This window comes from Buteo buteo, chromosome 10, assembly GCF_964188355.1.
Source record: "Buteo buteo chromosome 10, bButBut1.hap1.1, whole genome shotgun sequence".
NCBI classification, from domain to species: Eukaryota; Metazoa; Chordata; class Aves; order Accipitriformes; family Accipitridae; genus Buteo; species Buteo buteo.
In genome coordinates, this window is record NC_134180.1 from 9,758,144 (window position 1) to 9,775,177 (window position 17,034).

Genomic DNA, 17,034 nt, shown 5'->3' on the forward strand with positions numbered 1-17,034 from the left:
TTCCTGTGAACCATTGGTATTATCTTTGCGCTCCTGGATTTTTTCTTTGATAAATTTCTCTCATCCCTCTTTGGATTCCCAACCTTTTATGCCAGTGGGAGTTCTGTAGTTTAACTGTGCATTTGCTTTACACTTGCCACAATCATTTCATGTGAGAGCCCATCGTTCTTGCGTAATGAGAAACAGTAATTGTTCCCCCAGTTACCTTCTCTGTCCTGCTTTTGACTTTATTGGCCTCCTTGATTCCCCTTGATCACTTCTTTTTCAGACTGAGGAGTTTAATCTATTTAATCCTACCCCATTTGGAAGCTGCTTGGTAACTTTGCTCTTTGTCATTCTTTGAATCATTTCTAGTTCTTCCTTCTTTCCTTTCAGATGAGGGGAGCAGCACTTCTCTCAGTGCCCAAGCTGTAAGTGCAATATGAGGTTTAATGAAGCAATATAATCATGTTTTCTTATTTCCTCTTTTTTTTTAAATGCTTCCTTATTGTTTGCCTTTTATTAAATACCATTGAATACTGAGCTGGTGTTACAATAGAGCTGTCTGTAATAACTCATGATCTGTTTCTGCAGAGGTAATACCTAGTTCAGAGCCCATCACTGAGGATTTAGACTAAAGATTGTTTTTCCATACGTGCGTTACTTGGTGTTTATTAGGACTGAATTTCATTTGCAGTTTTTTCACCCTGTCACTCTGAGATCCTTTTGTAGCATTTTACAGTCAGCTTTTGGTTTAACAGACTTGGATGGTTCACTCTCAGCCTGCTTCCCCTGTTCATTTGTGTGGGTTGAATAACCCAAGCCCTTGCACAGATCCCTCAGAGACTCCAGCAATCACCACCAATTGTGCAAGACAGTTGTTTATTCCTATTCAATCTTTACTTTTGTAATTGGTTATCAAGCAGTGCAAAGACCTTCCCTCTTGCTCTGTGACAGTATTACTTAATAGCCTTTGGTGAGAGTATGTATCAAAAGGCTTTTGGAAATCTACCTGAACAGGCATCCCTGCTGGTGTGAGGGGCAGCAGAAATCTCGGCACTGCTTGCCTGCATAGGGAAACAAAGGCTGGTGCCATCCTCCCTCTGCCTCTCACAAAGAGACTGCTCAGTTGCTTCCTTTTGCAGCAAAACAAGTAGATCCTATCCTAGAGTAACCTTCTAGTTTATCTAACAGACCAATTGGCTGTCCCAGCTTAGACATTCCATGTTGAAATGGGTCTTCTGTCCTCTTATGACAAGGTTCAGCTTAGCTGGAATAAATCCCCCTGTCCTGAGAAGGGTTTCTTATAAAATGAAGGCCTGAACTTACATGAAGGTGGAAGGTGCGTTGAAGTTGTCTGCCGCATTTATTCTCGGGTTAGCAGTTGGCTATCTGCAAGCTGGGTACCAGCGTTGGAAGAATTGGTAAACTTCCATCGTCTAAATCCATTTCTGCTGTTCCAGCCAATTAAACATTAAAATGAGCATGACAAATAAGTGTTCATTTATGGGTCAATAACTCCGTAGTATGTCTGTGACATGGCTGGCCAAGACAATCCATTTCAGTACAGTCCTGGGCAACCCGACATCTTCAAGTATGTAATTGCTTTTATAGGGAAAGAGAAGTAATAAGGATAATGTAGCTATCAGGCCCCGACTCACTAGTTCAGAAACTTCCCCTTGCCAATCAAATTTCTTTGGTATTCACCCTGTTTTAGGCTTGTTCCAAAGGCATTATTGTGATGTCAGAAAATACCCTGATGGATGTATGCATTTTCTCTAGTGTTAGATGTTACTTTCTTGAAGACGCTCGTTTTTTTTCACCAGCCAATTAACTATCTGTATGAAGAGCCAATAGACAGGGGTGCCTTGTCCCTCTCCTTTCCTTTCCCCCTCCCCAATTATATATATATTTTCTCAGCACTATTAGATTATTAAATGCTTAATGACTATTCCATTCCTGCTAACTATACTTTTGATGAGCTGCAGTAATAAAACTTTGTAACAGCAAAGTGTGTGTCTGGTTCCTTTATAGGAAGGGCACATTTGGGGAGCTGAAGTAATGGGGGATAAAACTCAATTAATGAATAGAAATAAAAAGAAGTAAATGAGGTAATCAAACTCAGAGAAATTAGTATTGGCAGGTTCTGAATGATGCTCTTGGATGAACAATCTTTCAAAATCCTTCCTTGTATGCTGCTGCTGTCTCTTTATTTATTATTAAAATAACATGATCCATGAGGCACTCGGGGTGACTCCCAGCCTAGCTAATTCTAATTAATCCAGTCAGGGAGAGCAGCAGGGTAAGTGGAGCAGTCTATCGGATTGAAATTCATAACTTAATTGAGGTCAAAGTCCCGGGTTGGGAGAACAAAAGTCTTTCGCTGGGACCAGGCAGATCAATAGCAATAAATATCTGGCTTGGATACAAGTAGCTTATAGTGACGGATTATCTGACACTGGCCAGAGGTCTTGGTCTTGTTCAGGGCAAAGTCCTATGGCATGTACAGTGTAGGGTGACTTTTGTCAGTGTTCCCTCCAAAACCCCAAAGAACCCATAAAGGGCTTGTGGGAGCCACAGAAGAAGGACACCCATAAAGAAGTCTATGTGAGTCATGCTGAAATTTGGATTTGGTTTCTCAACGTACAGGTCTCTCATCGGTAGCACAAGGGCATGTGTCACATTAGTGCTGATGGAGGCTGGAAGAAGTTGCTCAGGCTTACAGGAACTTGGAGCTAAATCACAGCTTGTCCAGAGAAAGACCTTTAGGATCAGGGGAAGCTGAGCAGTAGATTGATGGGCTTTATGCCAAGTCTGTATTTATAGTATGTTTACATAAGAGGAGAGAGAAAGGTTGGAAGAGGGAAGTGTAAATAATCATTAAGGTAGATTTGTAGTGTGAGAGAAACCAGCAGAGGAGAGATGTGGTCTCGCCTGTTCTTCAGAAAAGCAGTCAGTGTCTCTGCTCTGACCTCCAAAATGTTCTGCTTGTAGGGGTTTGTAAGTGCTAGGGATGGCTGGTTTCCCAAGCCCTTACCCAAGGCACAGCATGACTTTGGGTGTTGACTACAATGCTGATCCCCTAACTTCTAAGCCCGGGGACTGAAGCATGAGGTCCTAGGTGGAGACCTGTGGCATTGCATTGTACACACAGCCTTTCCTAGGAGAGGGTACTGAAATATTCACCAATACTAGCAACCGAAGAAGCCTCTCTGAACTTTTTAAAATAAGTAGGTACTTCAACTGGAGTTCAGTATTAAAATGCAATCTTCACCCAGTCTGTTATTAATGTAATGTTTATGCAGATTTGACTGTTCTGCTGGTATCCTCTTTGCAGAGGACAAATACTGCTGTGGTCAGCATTTGATACATCCCTGATGGATGTTGTTCTGCCAACGTACTTCAACACAGCTTGGAAGAGAGATGGAAACCGCAGCTTGGACGCAGCCAGTGACTTAGTTTGACATACCTGCTCCTCCCATTAACACTGCATAAGTCTAAAGCATCTGTTAATGTCTGACTTGCCAAAAATGTTCAGAAGATCTCTTCAGCTCCACTGTTCAGGTTTAGAGGTCTAGGTCAAATGCCTTGTTGGGTCAGCTTTCAGGTTCTAGCATGATGAGCAACTGTTGCTATTTCTGTGTGTATGAATGGTTGCTGTACACTCACGCCCTTTGGAAACTCTCTGGAAAACCCCTCATGTTTTCCACTGCAGGACATTTGCTTCCTAAGGACAGAATGTAGTGAATCAGGACATTGCTATTCCTATATACTACTGTTACTATATACTACTTGCTATTATACTGTGTACTACTTTCCTCATTCATGTCCCATTCACGGCACAACCTCAGCCTCCTCCTTTTATGTTGGTGGCTTTGCTCTCCAGGTTTCTGTTGCGTTGTTTGTGCACTCCTACTTTGTTCCTGCCCAACCTGGACAGGAGCAAAACAGAGTTCCTGAGACTGTTAAATGCTTAACAGTTGCAAATAAAACTGCATTGGCAACTGTTGTTTTCCCCATTATCGGGGGGAGAGGGGAGGTTGAGAAATTTATTTCGTGTGCATATGAAAACTAACAGAAAAATCCAGACATACCATAGGGCTGAAGAGTTCACCACTTAACAGTAAAATGTTGTGAGCAACACATGTCCTGCATGTACAGAACTTTGAGATGGATATTTCCCTTTAGCTTGCATTATGGTTCTGCTAGGGTTTAGGAGGAAAAAATTAAAACATGAATATTACAATTTTTTTCCTCTTCATAGAGACACACCTGTGATGCAGACCTGCTATTTGAAATTTTCAGAACCAGCAATTGATATACTTTCAAGTGCTTTTGCTAAACTTCAGGCGCCCCCCATCTGGTAGTGGTGGTAGGCTAGTTTTATTTATTAGTGAGAGAATTTGCCTTTTTTTCAGCTGAGAGAAATAACAGGATTTGTCCATTCAGAGCTGGGTTATCCACAGCTATGTATGTTATTAAAAAACATAGCAGTAGACGTCCAGATCAGTAGAATCCCTGTTGATTCGGTGAAGAAATTCCCTTTATGGCTATCTTCAAAATTGAGTTCAGGTTTCTAATTCTCTAGTTTTGCTACAGAATCCCAGCATGACCTTGACCAAGTCACTTGATTTCTTTCTGTCTTGGTTTCCCATTTGGGAAATGGTGGGGCAAATAATAGTTTTTTATCTCATGGATATAACAAGATTATAAAAATATGGTAGTTCTAAGATCCTTAGAAAACTGATCAAATGAAATTAAACAGATCTTGCAGTCCAGATAAAATGAGATGGAACAAGCATGAAACTATTAGTGAAAGAAATGTTTCTTTATCTTCTGCAAATAAAAATGCAAAGTGATTAAGTGGGTCTTTTCTAGCTATTAGCAATAACAGTTCTAGCCAGCTGACTTCTGTCACCCTTGAAAATTAATTTGCAGGGTACAGTCTTGAATTTAGTATGCTTACAATAAATACCCCTAAAAATGTTGTCACCTTCTCTGATGCATGATGTTACTGCTGTGATAGTACTGCAATTACTTGCCCTACAGATAAAAAGTGGCTGCTCTAAATGAGATGCTCTAACACAATGGTTTGCAAATTTCTTTTAATTGATTTTTTTTTTCCCTGTGATATTTCCTTCCTTTACTGTACATGCAGCAGTATTTTTGTGAGGCAGGGGAAAGGAATGGGAATAGCATTAAAGGTTATTTTTATCCAGGACTGTTTCAGAGGTCTGGTTCATAGGATGCATGTGCCCCGGGCAGCTGTGGCTGTGCAGCGGAGCCATGGAGAGGGGTGGCACAGAGATAGAGCTGAGAGGCTGGAGACGGCCGTACCTTCGGGCAGCTTCTCTGCTGAGGCCAACCTGCCATGCAGCTGCACTCTGGAGAAAACCCCATGCGTCCCTGCTGCTGACAAAGAGGCTGAGCACAGTTAGTGATGAGCTTTGTGTGCGTGTGAGATGTTGGAAGAGAGAAGGAAAGTACCAGCTCTATCAATAGGCGTTTTCCTTCCCTGGCTTGGTCATCTGATGAGAAATGTCTCCTTTTCAGCTTGGCCCTCAAAGCAAGATAGAGATTAATGAACAAGACAGTAAGGAAGGAGTTTTGACTGGTTGTCTTACTCCAACACAGAAGGAAGATGAGAGAAGTATTTCAGAAAGCAGTAGGCTGGAATGTGCTACAGAGAAATCTTGACACATGCTTGGACTTGGCCAGAGGCAGGGTTACCTGTGTGCAGGAAATTTCAATTTACCCTTTTTTTCTTTTTCTTTTTTTTTTTTTTAACTCAAGTTTTGCTCACATTCAGACTGTGCAGATGAAATCTAAGTAAGAAGCCAGGTCTGCAAAAGCTGCCTGGTTACCTTCTCTGTGATGCTCTATTCCAGGTGCTATTGTCAGGATATTTTCAAGCAGTGCTCACAGATTACACAGTAATTTGGCTTCCGAAGTGGTATGAAATTGAGCATTGCACTTTAAATTCCAGTGGTCAAACTCAGAAGAGATTTGTAAAGTTATGGCTCAGCAATTGCAAATGATCAATTTTTCATAGCTTAATAACCAAGTGCTTGTGTTTTGAATGATGGGAAGTGATCATATACACCCTCACCTCCAGTCCTAATTGTAAAGTAAAAGAGGCTAATTTAAACCATGAAGACAGTTTCAATCTAGATGTTTCACAGCAGCAGAAAAACTCAGAGCTATGGTGACTTTAAATCACTAATTTTAGTTCTCAGCTGGAAAAGTTAAGCGCGGATGTGGTCAGTTTGCATTCATCAGCCGGTAAGAAACAACTAGCTAAGCCACAGGAGCCCAGCTGCTTGGGATAAACCACAATGTAAAGACAGATTGTAAATGTGTATCGGTAGGGGTCTAAAATTGAAAATGATGTAAATTAGAGCATACCATGGGAAGCATTCCTTTAGACTCCTTTTAAATCATCTTTTTTTCTTTTTGCCTATCAGCTCAAGCGTTCCTCTTGTGCACATGTAAATTACAATATGAAACAGCTCTCTGAATTTACTGAAGAATAACTACAAAATCATAGAGAAATTGTTATGTTTTGTTTTGCCTGGGGGAACGGAAAGCCCAACTTGAGTAGAAAATAAAATCTTTTCAAGCTTTTAAAACATTTACTAAAAAACCAAGTTTTCACTGCTCTGCCCATTTCTCTCCCCAGATGCATGTGAGCAGTGAATGCGACTGCAGTGCCGTTCTATGCACTGAGCAAGGCAGACCTGTATAATGGCACATAGATAATGACAGGTTTAATTTTGTCCTTAGCTCTTCTAGCTTATTTTGTTTGTTGTAGCTGGTAGAAATGCCCGTCAAGGCATCAAGCAAGAGCAAAGACCATCCCTATGCCAAAGAGATCATCTTGTCATCAGATGTAGTGCAACAGGTAGTGCAAATGGAAAGATTGAGTGAATGGAAGTAAGAGAACAAAACAGAGATCAGCAGAAAAATGGTATTCTTGGCTCATTGCTTCCCCAAGCAATGCCAGACAGTGGTGACACAGAGGGTCATGGCAGAAGTAGTCTTACTGAGGATTTAAAAGATCGTAAGATGTCATTACTGAGGACTTCTGATGAAGGGATAAACATGTGAATTCCCTGGTTAAGTCAATGGGACTTTTATTGGCATGTATCTTAGGGCTGAATATGTCCCTTTCTATGATCAGTTAAAAAAAGACCCTGCAAGTATTGCATTTTATCAAGTCCATTGGGAGATAAACTCAGTGATGGGGAAGAAATGGGAGACTTTTCATAGAGAAAAAGAGAAAATTGCTTCATTTGCATAGGAATGTATCACAGCTGTACCCAATGCAGAAAATGTTTCCTCTTGGGATAGGGTGGTTTAAAAACACAGTCATCCGGCTGCAAAATTGCTTCTGCTTCTGATTTAAGCAAACAGTGGCACTAATAGTGGCACTGCATTTCTTGAGGGATGATGCTTTCAACCTTGTGCCCAGCTGAAAACACCTGGCACAGCGCTGGTTGCCAGGATGTCATCTTTCACTTGAATGTAGGAGTTTGCTGTTTCTAAACTGAGAATATCTGAGCAATATTCCCTAACTGGGGAATTGTCCATCTAGATTTGCCAATCACAACCCATCTTGGTTGACCTGACTGCTTGTTAGCTCCTGTGGTAGCATCTCCTGCATCATCAAATAGCATATGAACATCCAACCCGGTGCTTTTCAATCACCATTTTGTCTTTGAGATACTTAGTTTGTAGCTGGTGCTACACTTCAGTGAGTCAGCTGCGTGTCCTGTGAATCTGGAGTTTTAGCTCATCACATATGGTCCAAGCGATCAGAAAATGCATATAAGATTATGTTGGGGGTGTCTGGTGTGCTTTTAGCAACACTCCTCATTTCTCAAATACAAATAAGCAGATTAGTGGTTCCTTTATCATGTTTGCTTTCAGTATGTTAGGCAGGAGAGATTGCTGCAGCTCTGGAGGAGTAACAAGGCAGAAAAAAAGGAGGGTCTTGCCATGTTTTGTTGGCTGAATAAATTCTCTTGAAAATGTGAGTTCTAGTTATTGTTGCTGCCAGCAACTTTAGATCCTACTCTAGCCCTGAGGAGTTATATTTGAGATGCACTATAAGGACATACCTCCATTGCTGCAGTGTCTTGGCCAGGTGTGGTTTTTCCTGTTGTCTTCCATTCTGGCAAGATCCTTTTTTGCTTCTTTTCTATTTAAAATACTCAAAGTTTTCACCTCTGTTTCTCTTGTGTGTCCCTCATAGCTACTGGGCAGCTAAGCTACAGGTCCTGATTGGGCCACCCGCTGTCAAAGTCTGTTGGAGTGAGGTGCCTAGGTATCCCCAGGACTGACGCCTTTTGTTTTCCTTTTCCTAACATCCTAATTATCTGATATCCACAGCTTCAGCATCTGATATTTTTGCACCCAGTTACTGGGCATTGCTCCATTCTGTTATGGACAATAGCACGGGATTATAAGCAGCAAGGTGCATTGCCCTCCCTTGTGCACTCTCTTTGATACCATCTAGGAAGAAGAGAGAAATGCAGTAAATATTTGATCTTCAGCACTGAGGGGATTTTGCTGCAAAAAAAAATCCTAAGCAATGTTTTAGCGTAAGATTCAGAAGGTTTCAAAGAGGCATCAGTTAAACCTGCCTGCTCTGCGATAGCCAACAAGTGGATCTTTCAGATGTCTGAGTGTTCCCTGGAGGCTCACGTTATTAATATCTGCCTTATGACAAGGTGGCTGTGCTGATGCCAGGTTTTTTTTTTCCCAGCCGGCATGATTAATTTTTCTTTCCTTTCTTAATATCTCCGAGCCAGATGCTTCTAAATGTCCTCATAGGGGTGTATTGCTGTTCTTAACCACTCCTCCTTCCCCACCACCCCTTTCCAACTAATTCATATAATGGCTCCAGAGATGCGTTTTGTAGAGTCACAAAAAGCAAAACTTTGAAAGCCTCCTAAGGTGATGGACTTGACATGTGCAAATCTGGCCTCCTGACGTTCCTGGTGGGTTTGAAAGCTTAGTGCCAGGTAGTGTGTCAATAACGTTTCCCATTTCAGAGTGTGCTTATTTGCCTAGCACTTTACAAATTATATCCATGCAGAACTGCTGAAACGCAAGTATTTCTGGTGGGGAGGATGACAGCGGGGTGTTGAACTGACATTTTGGAGAAAGCAAAGGAAGTTTTGGCTGAGGAAAAGGAGGTACACTTGTATTATTTACGGAAAGTGCTGGGGATCTTCGAGCACTGATTTATTTTAAAGGCTTCAAAACATTGTGGTACTGAAAAAAGTCTTTATACTTCAAATAGAAATTAATTCTCCTTCAGAGCTCTTGTTCCAAAGTGCAACTGCACAGGCTTGAGTTTTACCAGCTCATAGAGTAGAAGACCTTAGCCAGCTCTACAGCAAATGTCTTGTTTCCAAGGTGTTCGTACTTTTGCCATATCTATTCATCAGTTTCCTCCAGATAACAGATTTGTGGGTCTTCTGTATTTATCCTCAGCTGTTTTCAGTCATTAGTGCATTCACCTGCATCTCAGGATTTTTTGTGGAGGAAGCAAAACCCAGAAACATATTAGTTAGTGGTGAATAGATTAGGGCTTAGTTGCTTATTTTTGTGTGTTAATACTATATGTGAGAGGTGGATCACTGGATTTAATGGTGAAAGTCTTAATTTAAGAAGCCTAGAAAAGAGTGTTTCTTAATTTCTTACAGGGCAGGCTAAAATCTCCTTGCATCTATTATGTTCTACTGGTTTTGGTTGGGGGGTTTTTTTTCAATTTTACAGTGAGAAAAGGTATAATATAAAGCAATGGATTTGCCATTGCAAGTAGAGCTATAACTAGGGGAATCAAGTGTTTACTTTCATAGCCTCTCTTTTTGTGGGAAGATGAGGACACTAAGAATATCCTCAGAGTAAGGATACTCTCAGGAGTATCCTAACAGTAAGAGCAGGAGGGCTCTAACAACACTCCTTTCCACAATAGATAGCTGGTCATTTAGCTGTGCATCGGGGAGCCTCAGACAGCAGGCAGCCCTTTAGCCCACAGCAGCGTGGGAATTAAGTTAAAATTAACCTGAGTTTGGAAAACAACTAGCACCACTTTATTTGTCCATTTAATTGAATTATATGACGCTGTGTAAGTATGCTGACCCACAGACGTAAATTGCTCCACCCTACCCATTTCCCTCCTTAATTCTTTCATGCTAATGGAGCTGATGGGGATGTTGACTGCACAGAGAGAGAGAGGAAAAAAGGCTGGAAATAAAAGGGACTGTTCCAGCCGCGTGCAAACCTTCCCCTTCAGTGAAATGCTTCTGAGTGTCACAGCTGCACTAACTGCGCTGTGATCTTTGTTGCCATTAAGCTGATTATATCCGCTGAAGGATTCATCCAACTAATCCCGCAACGCTGCAACTGGTTGCTTTATATTTAAGCACTTTTTTTTTTTTCTTTTCCTAAGAAATAAAAAGTCAGTTTGGCTTCACTGGACTCTGAAAATGGGTCAGACTGTTACGGGGACCCACTTTTTTATGTTTGGTTGGGTAATACAGGAAAATAGGACACATTAATGCACTCATTTTGGGAGAGGACTGTGCACGCATTAGGACTCAGCAGCATGTGGTGTAATTTTGGGTGGATGTGCTGTGAAGGGGCTGTGCTATCACTAACCTTTGGCACTGCATCATTTTGTGTTTTGCCTCTGTGGGCATACCATACAGGCAGCAGCTTTGAATCTAACAGTGATTCTAATGAGAGAGATTCTGACAGGTGGGATTGATTTAATTGATTTAATAATCAATTAAAATCTAGTTCTTTGTTATTTTTCTAAGGAAAGGTTGATTTTCATTGGTTAGTAGCCATTAAAATATGTTCATTTGCAGCTAAATATAGCCTTTATAGTAAATTTAGTTGTTCTTTTTGCTAATCAGATACACAACATCTGTCCATGTTTACTTAATTATGTAGTTTAACCTAGTTTATTCACATTCTTAATTTTTACATTTGAGTCAAGCTAGAACACAGCAAATGTAATGGTTTTCCTCTGCTAGACCATTAGTCATTTTGTTTTCACCTGTGTCTAAGTACATCTGAATGGCAGTTAGGTTTTTTGAAATTAAATTCTTACATGGAAATTTTCACACACTTAAAAGTAAATTAAAATCTCACTATAAATATGATGGATTTGGTTTTGGAAGGGGACAAATAAATAGGATTTTCTTTGTATTTATTAATAACACACTTCTTAAAGGAGATGTCATCTGGCACGTTCAGATAGTCACTTCCCTGCCCAAGTTTTGTTAACAGAATCAAGGATTTTAGCAGCAAAGTGAAGGAGGAAGTGGAGAAAGATGAGGACTAAGTATAGGCTTTAATTCTGTCATTAAGTATTTAGTGTTTGATAAAGTTTTATCCTCTTTTCTCATGTTGTCTGTTGTCTGCCCTGAGACTTTGGCTGCCTAAGAAGCACACTTCCCATGTTCCAGGCAAACTGAGAGTGGAAAGAACATACTGTGCATTCAGTGACATAAATTATAAAGAAGAGTGCATAATGCATTGCCATGATTTTCTTGCAGGGTTCTGCAGTATTCTTTGAATTTCATGTCTTCTAAAAGCTATTCCTTCAGACATAGTGTGTAGTTATCACTCAGATACTTTTTAACTTTTTGCAGTGCTTCCATGCTATGGGCATGGCTATTGTATATGAAAGCATATGAACATTCTTTCCAATTCCTCAGGATTTTAGAGCTGGTAGATATGTTGTCTCATACTTCATTTTTATCCATTAGTAGCCCAAAGCTGGTCTAATACCTCAAAAGAATGGTTACAGGAGTTTACAGAGTGACTTACCTGCTCAGTAGTTAGACTTTCTTTGGAGAATAGGCATCAGATGTGTGCTGCTTGAAAACATGCATCATTTTTCATTTAACTGTAGTGATTTTATGGAATTGTATTCTGTTGGGCCATCACTTAGGTTGCACTAACTTTAGATATAGTAGGGAATTATTTTTTATTCCAGGGGGAGGGGATAAATTGAATTTTATCCCTCCTAGGTAGTGATTACTTTCATTCCATAGGACCTTCAAAAAAAAAAAGTTATTCATGATTTCAAGTACAACTTTTCATGTACGCTTTAAGGTCTCATTAAAACCGGTGGAACAAATTACATTAATTCCTTTGGGACTTTTGTCTTTAACATTTAATTGTTTAATTGACCAAAGCTTGTAAAGCTGCCTGTGAGTGGTCTTTGGTAAAAGCGGAACAAGACAGAAGATAACCATCCAGAAGGCATGTGCCAGCATGCCAGCCCAGTTGTGGTGGGTCTCCTTAGCAGCTGGGAGAGATTCGGTTCACAGCTTATGGTTTTCAACTTTTGGCTCTTCAGTATTTTTTCTTCCCAGATTACTAAATGAAGGCAAGACTAAACATAGGCTTAGATGAAGACAGATCTTATGAGAAGAGGGAAGACCTAGTGTGGAAAAGGACGGCATGTCCTGATAGTCATAGCGTAGCGCTGGAAGCGCAGGATCCTGAAACTAATCCTGGCTGTGTTCCTTGTTTGACCTTGAGCAAGTCAGACAGTGGGGGGTTTTTTGTGTGTCTCAGTTTCTGTAACTAACATGGGAATACTATGTGCATATATCCCTGGGTCTTGCCTAGATTAATAAATCAATATTTGTAAAGTAAGCCTTGATAAATGCTAACTGTATTAATACGCGTACTTGAACCTTGTGCAGAACTTTGGGAATGTGCCTGCATTTCTGCTGTGCGAGTGGCTGGGGTTTGTTGGGGCCCTGGGCCAGGGTGGTCAGCAGCAAGAGAGACCAGTTTGGGTCATTTTCTTCCTCCCAAGGGACTGCCTGTAGCACATATCTGCAAGAAGGTCTTGAATACAACTTTTCCACTTAACATGCTCCCCCATCACCCACTGTCAGCAATGAGATTAAATTCTGTGCGACTGCAGAGGACGTTGCATGATTAAAATCCTCTTTTAGAAATTAATATGTACCATCGCTCTACAGTACTGTGCCTCTTTGCGGAGAAGGGTATTGTCTCCTGAGCACTCAAGGTGTGAAAAGCCACCAAGTGAAGCTATCTATCTTTGAATTTTATGCTGTCGCACAGTTGCTCCGATGGCAGCTACAACTGCATAAAATCATAGGGACTTGGGGACTTCTCCCTGCATAGGGTCACAGAGATGTGGAGTAAGTTTTACAGAACAAGTGACAGAATAGCAAAAGGAGCGTTTGAACTAGAAGTTCTGCTTACAGCAGAAGAGATTTCCTGAGGCAGAAGGATGGTCAAAGTCCACATTCACCCATTGTCCTTAGGAAGCATCTCCCATAACTGGGTATTCTGAAAAAAAAAACACCAAAACCATTTTTCCCAAAGATATTGCATAGCTTTTCTTTACCTTGCTGCCTGTATCAGCCCAGAGAAGTACAGTAGTCAGTGCATTTGCATATGCAAATTCCATCTTCATTAGACATCAGACATTGATGCAGCCCACAGAAGGGCTTTACTTACATAAACTTTGCATGCTCTTGGTAGATACCTTTAGGTGTGCAGGGCTGCTGCATTCGGTACAAACTGAAGCTCTTGAGCAGTCATTTCCATTCTGCTTTAGGTGCTGGAAGACTTTGTGACATGACCAGGAGGTGCAGTAGGGTGAGTTATTCTGGATGGATTGACAGTTTTCTGGAACAGCTTTTTTGGAAGCAGCTGATATTTGAATATCCATGTTTAATACAGCTAGCAGGCTTCATATTGCTTTGAGGAGGGCTGCAGCAGAAGTGGCTGGCTCTGCTGAGAGGTCTCCTATTCCACTCACACATCCTTAGTGGCTGTAGCACAAACAGCTAATATTAGCAAGTCCCACAGGTGTTCCCTGTTAATAGACACGTGAATGTGATTTTTTGCCAATTTAAATCCTGCAATGAACCTGGTGCTCTGAATCCGTTTCAGGCCTCATTGGCAAGTGCAAATACATTTGCTGATGTGAATTATCCACCTATTAAGAAAGCACTGATGTTGCCAGCCCACCCCATGGGGCTGGTGTCTGTGGGGTGAGTTGTCCTACACCTGCAAGGGACACTCCTGTGAGTAAGGGTTTGCACTACCAGGCTCCGTGGCTTCTCTTTAAGAGCTCTCTTATCCCAGCCCTTGCCAGCTGGGGTAGGGAATGAAAATAGCAAGTGTGCCTTTTTTATGGCAATTAGTATTTTGGTTTAGTGCTGGCTTAGTGAAGACTGAAGTGATGTTCTCAGGTTTGTTCAGGGCTCCTTCAGCTACAAGAGGTTGGTTTAGGTCACTGTTAGCAGATGGAAATCAGTCAGGAGGATGTTGATCTATTCCCCTTTATCATTCTTCTACAATATATGAAGAAAACTTTGAAACTGCTTGTTTATTTAAAAAGGAAGGGGGAGAATTAATCTTCTTGAAAGACAGACATCCTAGTTTTTATCTGTTAATTTTTTTCTAGCATATATTTAGGAGTTCATAAAAATGTGTATTTCAGAGGGAAGAAATCTCATTTAGCTAAATGATTTTCATTCGGGAGTGTAAAATTGTGGCTTTACTTGCTGTTAATCTTTGCCTGGCATTTGAGTTTAAAATGCTTTTGTTAGAGCACTCCTCCCGCACTGCCTTCAGTGAGTGATAGACAGCACTTCCACTCCTATTGCCAAGGCTTTCAAAGAAGATCTCCTGTGAAATTAGGTTTTACCAGGTTAGATTTTCCTGGCTTTTTCTAATCTTAAAAAGAAAAAAAAAAAAAAAAAAGGAGCAGGAACTTCAGAACATTGTGAAGAAGTCTCTAAAAAACATAAAGGTTGCAAACATTCTTCTTCCCTCCATCAGAAAAAGCAAGCTTTTTAAATATTGATCTTTTTCTGGACTGTGTTTTCTCTGCCAGCTTCCTATTGTGTTTGATTCTTTTTTTCCCTAAGTTGTACATCGGACCCTGAAGTGCTCCAGGGACGTGGTTTCTTCAGATGCATTGGTGTAGCATATTGCTGTGCTTCAAGCAGCCTGATCATGTCCCTCACTTTCCTAATTTGCTACAAGAGGGCCCTAGCTTATTGGTAGTGATTGTGCAGGAGCAGTGGGATCTAAAAGGAGTTTGTGTCTCTTCAATTCCCTTAGTCCTGTTGCATTCTTAAAAATTAATTCAGCATGCCTTAGAGAAAGAGCTGTCCTCAGAAGTGTACACACTGGCCGACTCAGGTACACAGGCTAAGAGGTCCAGGTTAAGAAAGATTACATAGGTTTGCAAGGCGGGCATGTGTCCAGTGTGTCAGATCACAGGCTGGAGGTGCACCTTTTCTGTTGGACTGAGGGGTCCTGAACACGCCGGTGTGTTCCCTGGTCTGCAGCATGGGCTGGGAAATGAGGAAAACCCTGAGTCCTTTTTCGAAGGCTGGGTCTGAAATGCCTGCTGGAAGGAAGCATCGATGTACTTTTGTTTATTCCTCTGTAGCACTTATTCCCCATTTCTGTCTGATCTGATCTTTGGAATTAGATGCAACTCAGGCATTGTATATGGTGGCTTTAAGGCATCTGTATGTTTTTAGACTATGCTTTTTCACGTACAATGAAGTTGTCATCAGGAGCTGCAGACTGGTGCACAGGAGCTGTTCTCATCTCGTAATTCAGTCCCTATTGTTGAAACATATGCCTTAACTCCTGCTTTCCTGACCTGCCTGAATACTAGCTGCTGAGCCTCGGTCAGACACACAGCCCTGCTTCAGCTTAATTCCTCTCCTGTAGTTAAAGGCACAGGGATGAGTGCGCCAGCTGGAAGGCACGTGACATGTTCCCTGTTTTACAGGTGGGGAAACTGAGGCACAAGACAGTTGGGGTTCGGCCACTGTTTATGGCAGAGTTCCTTTTCCCCATGCTGTGCTTTCCTTGTCTCCATAGGGAAGAAGGGCTGGAGCTAAGACTCTGAACACGGATACTTTTACCACAGGGACTGGATTATGTGGCAGGCTAGATTTGTGCCTACTGCTTCATGTTCTGAATGTGCATTTCTGCTAAAGCCTTTCCCTGGCTGCTGGCAGGCTCCTGGTTTCCAAGAGCTCAGTCCCGTTTTTCCTTCAGGAAACAGAGGATCTGGGGGAATTTATAAGAAGTCTAACTCAAAGCAGGCATGTGCCTTCCAAAACTGAATCTGGCTTCCCATGGCTTTTAGCAGAAGGGTTGATTTGGGTCAAAATTAATGCAAACACTTGTGTAGACCATTTAACGTTTAGTTTATAGGCCTGTTAAAGCAGCAGGATAATCCCTTTAGATTACCCATGTAATTCCTAGTGAATATTTATTTTAAAGTGACTTCAGTGGCCTTAGTCATTAGCAAAGGTTAGTAATACATCTCACAGCTGCCAGACTCAATACGACAGCATTTGTCAATAGGAGGGTTTCTCCTTTTGTTTCCTTTTTTTTGTTTGTTTGTTTTTTAACATTTCTCCAACTCTTGCTGGCTTAATCCCATGAGCTCACCTCTAATCACAGGGAAGCATCCGAGCTGCCTTTGCCGTGTTGACTTCCACTTGAGTGAGGCTAAGGAGGGTGCCTAATCCTGGGCTTTTCTCCTGCTGTCTGCCGAGGGTGTTGGGTACACAGCCTGCGTGGGCTGCCGGGGGGAGGATGGAGTACGCTGCGGGTTCAAGGACACGCTCCCGCTTTAATGTGCGCAGACATGCTCCCGCTCGCTCTCTGATTGGCAAGGTTAACTCGGAGAGGCTGCAGCTTTTTAAACTGATTTGATTAGACCCACTACTTTATCCTATTCCATCCCCCACCACTCGGCCCACCACCTCCTGATCCTTTTAACACAGCCCTTGGTCCAATAACCAGCCAGTCTGATTTCCCCCCCTCCCTTTTTCCAATTTTCGTGCTGAATTTTGAGATTTTGTAAAATAGATTATGCAGTCCTACAGGGAAGATCAGGAGGCAGTGTTTTAGTCTCTGGGATGTGTTTTATTGCGACTAGCTGAGAGGCTGGGATTTGCCTCCTCTTCCTCGCTCTCCCCAGCTCTGTTCCTTTGCCAGCTC

General features: G+C 41.6%; 1 protein-coding gene and 1 long non-coding RNA gene across 3 annotated transcripts in view; one reads left to right on the forward strand and one right to left on the reverse strand.

Moving 5' to 3' along the window:
* Positions 1-17,034, forward strand: part of ACBD6 (acyl-CoA binding domain containing 6) — an 89,706-nt gene that overhangs the window by 54,271 nt on the left and 18,401 nt on the right. The gene's annotated exons all lie outside the window — the stretch shown is intronic.
* LOC142035898 (uncharacterized) lies at positions 9,212-13,653 on the reverse strand. Its single transcript, XR_012651985.1, has 4 exons — positions 13,535-13,653; positions 13,249-13,335; positions 11,830-12,059; positions 9,212-9,506 (listed from the first exon to the last, which is right to left on the reverse strand). It is a non-coding gene; the product is annotated as an uncharacterized LOC142035898 (long non-coding RNA).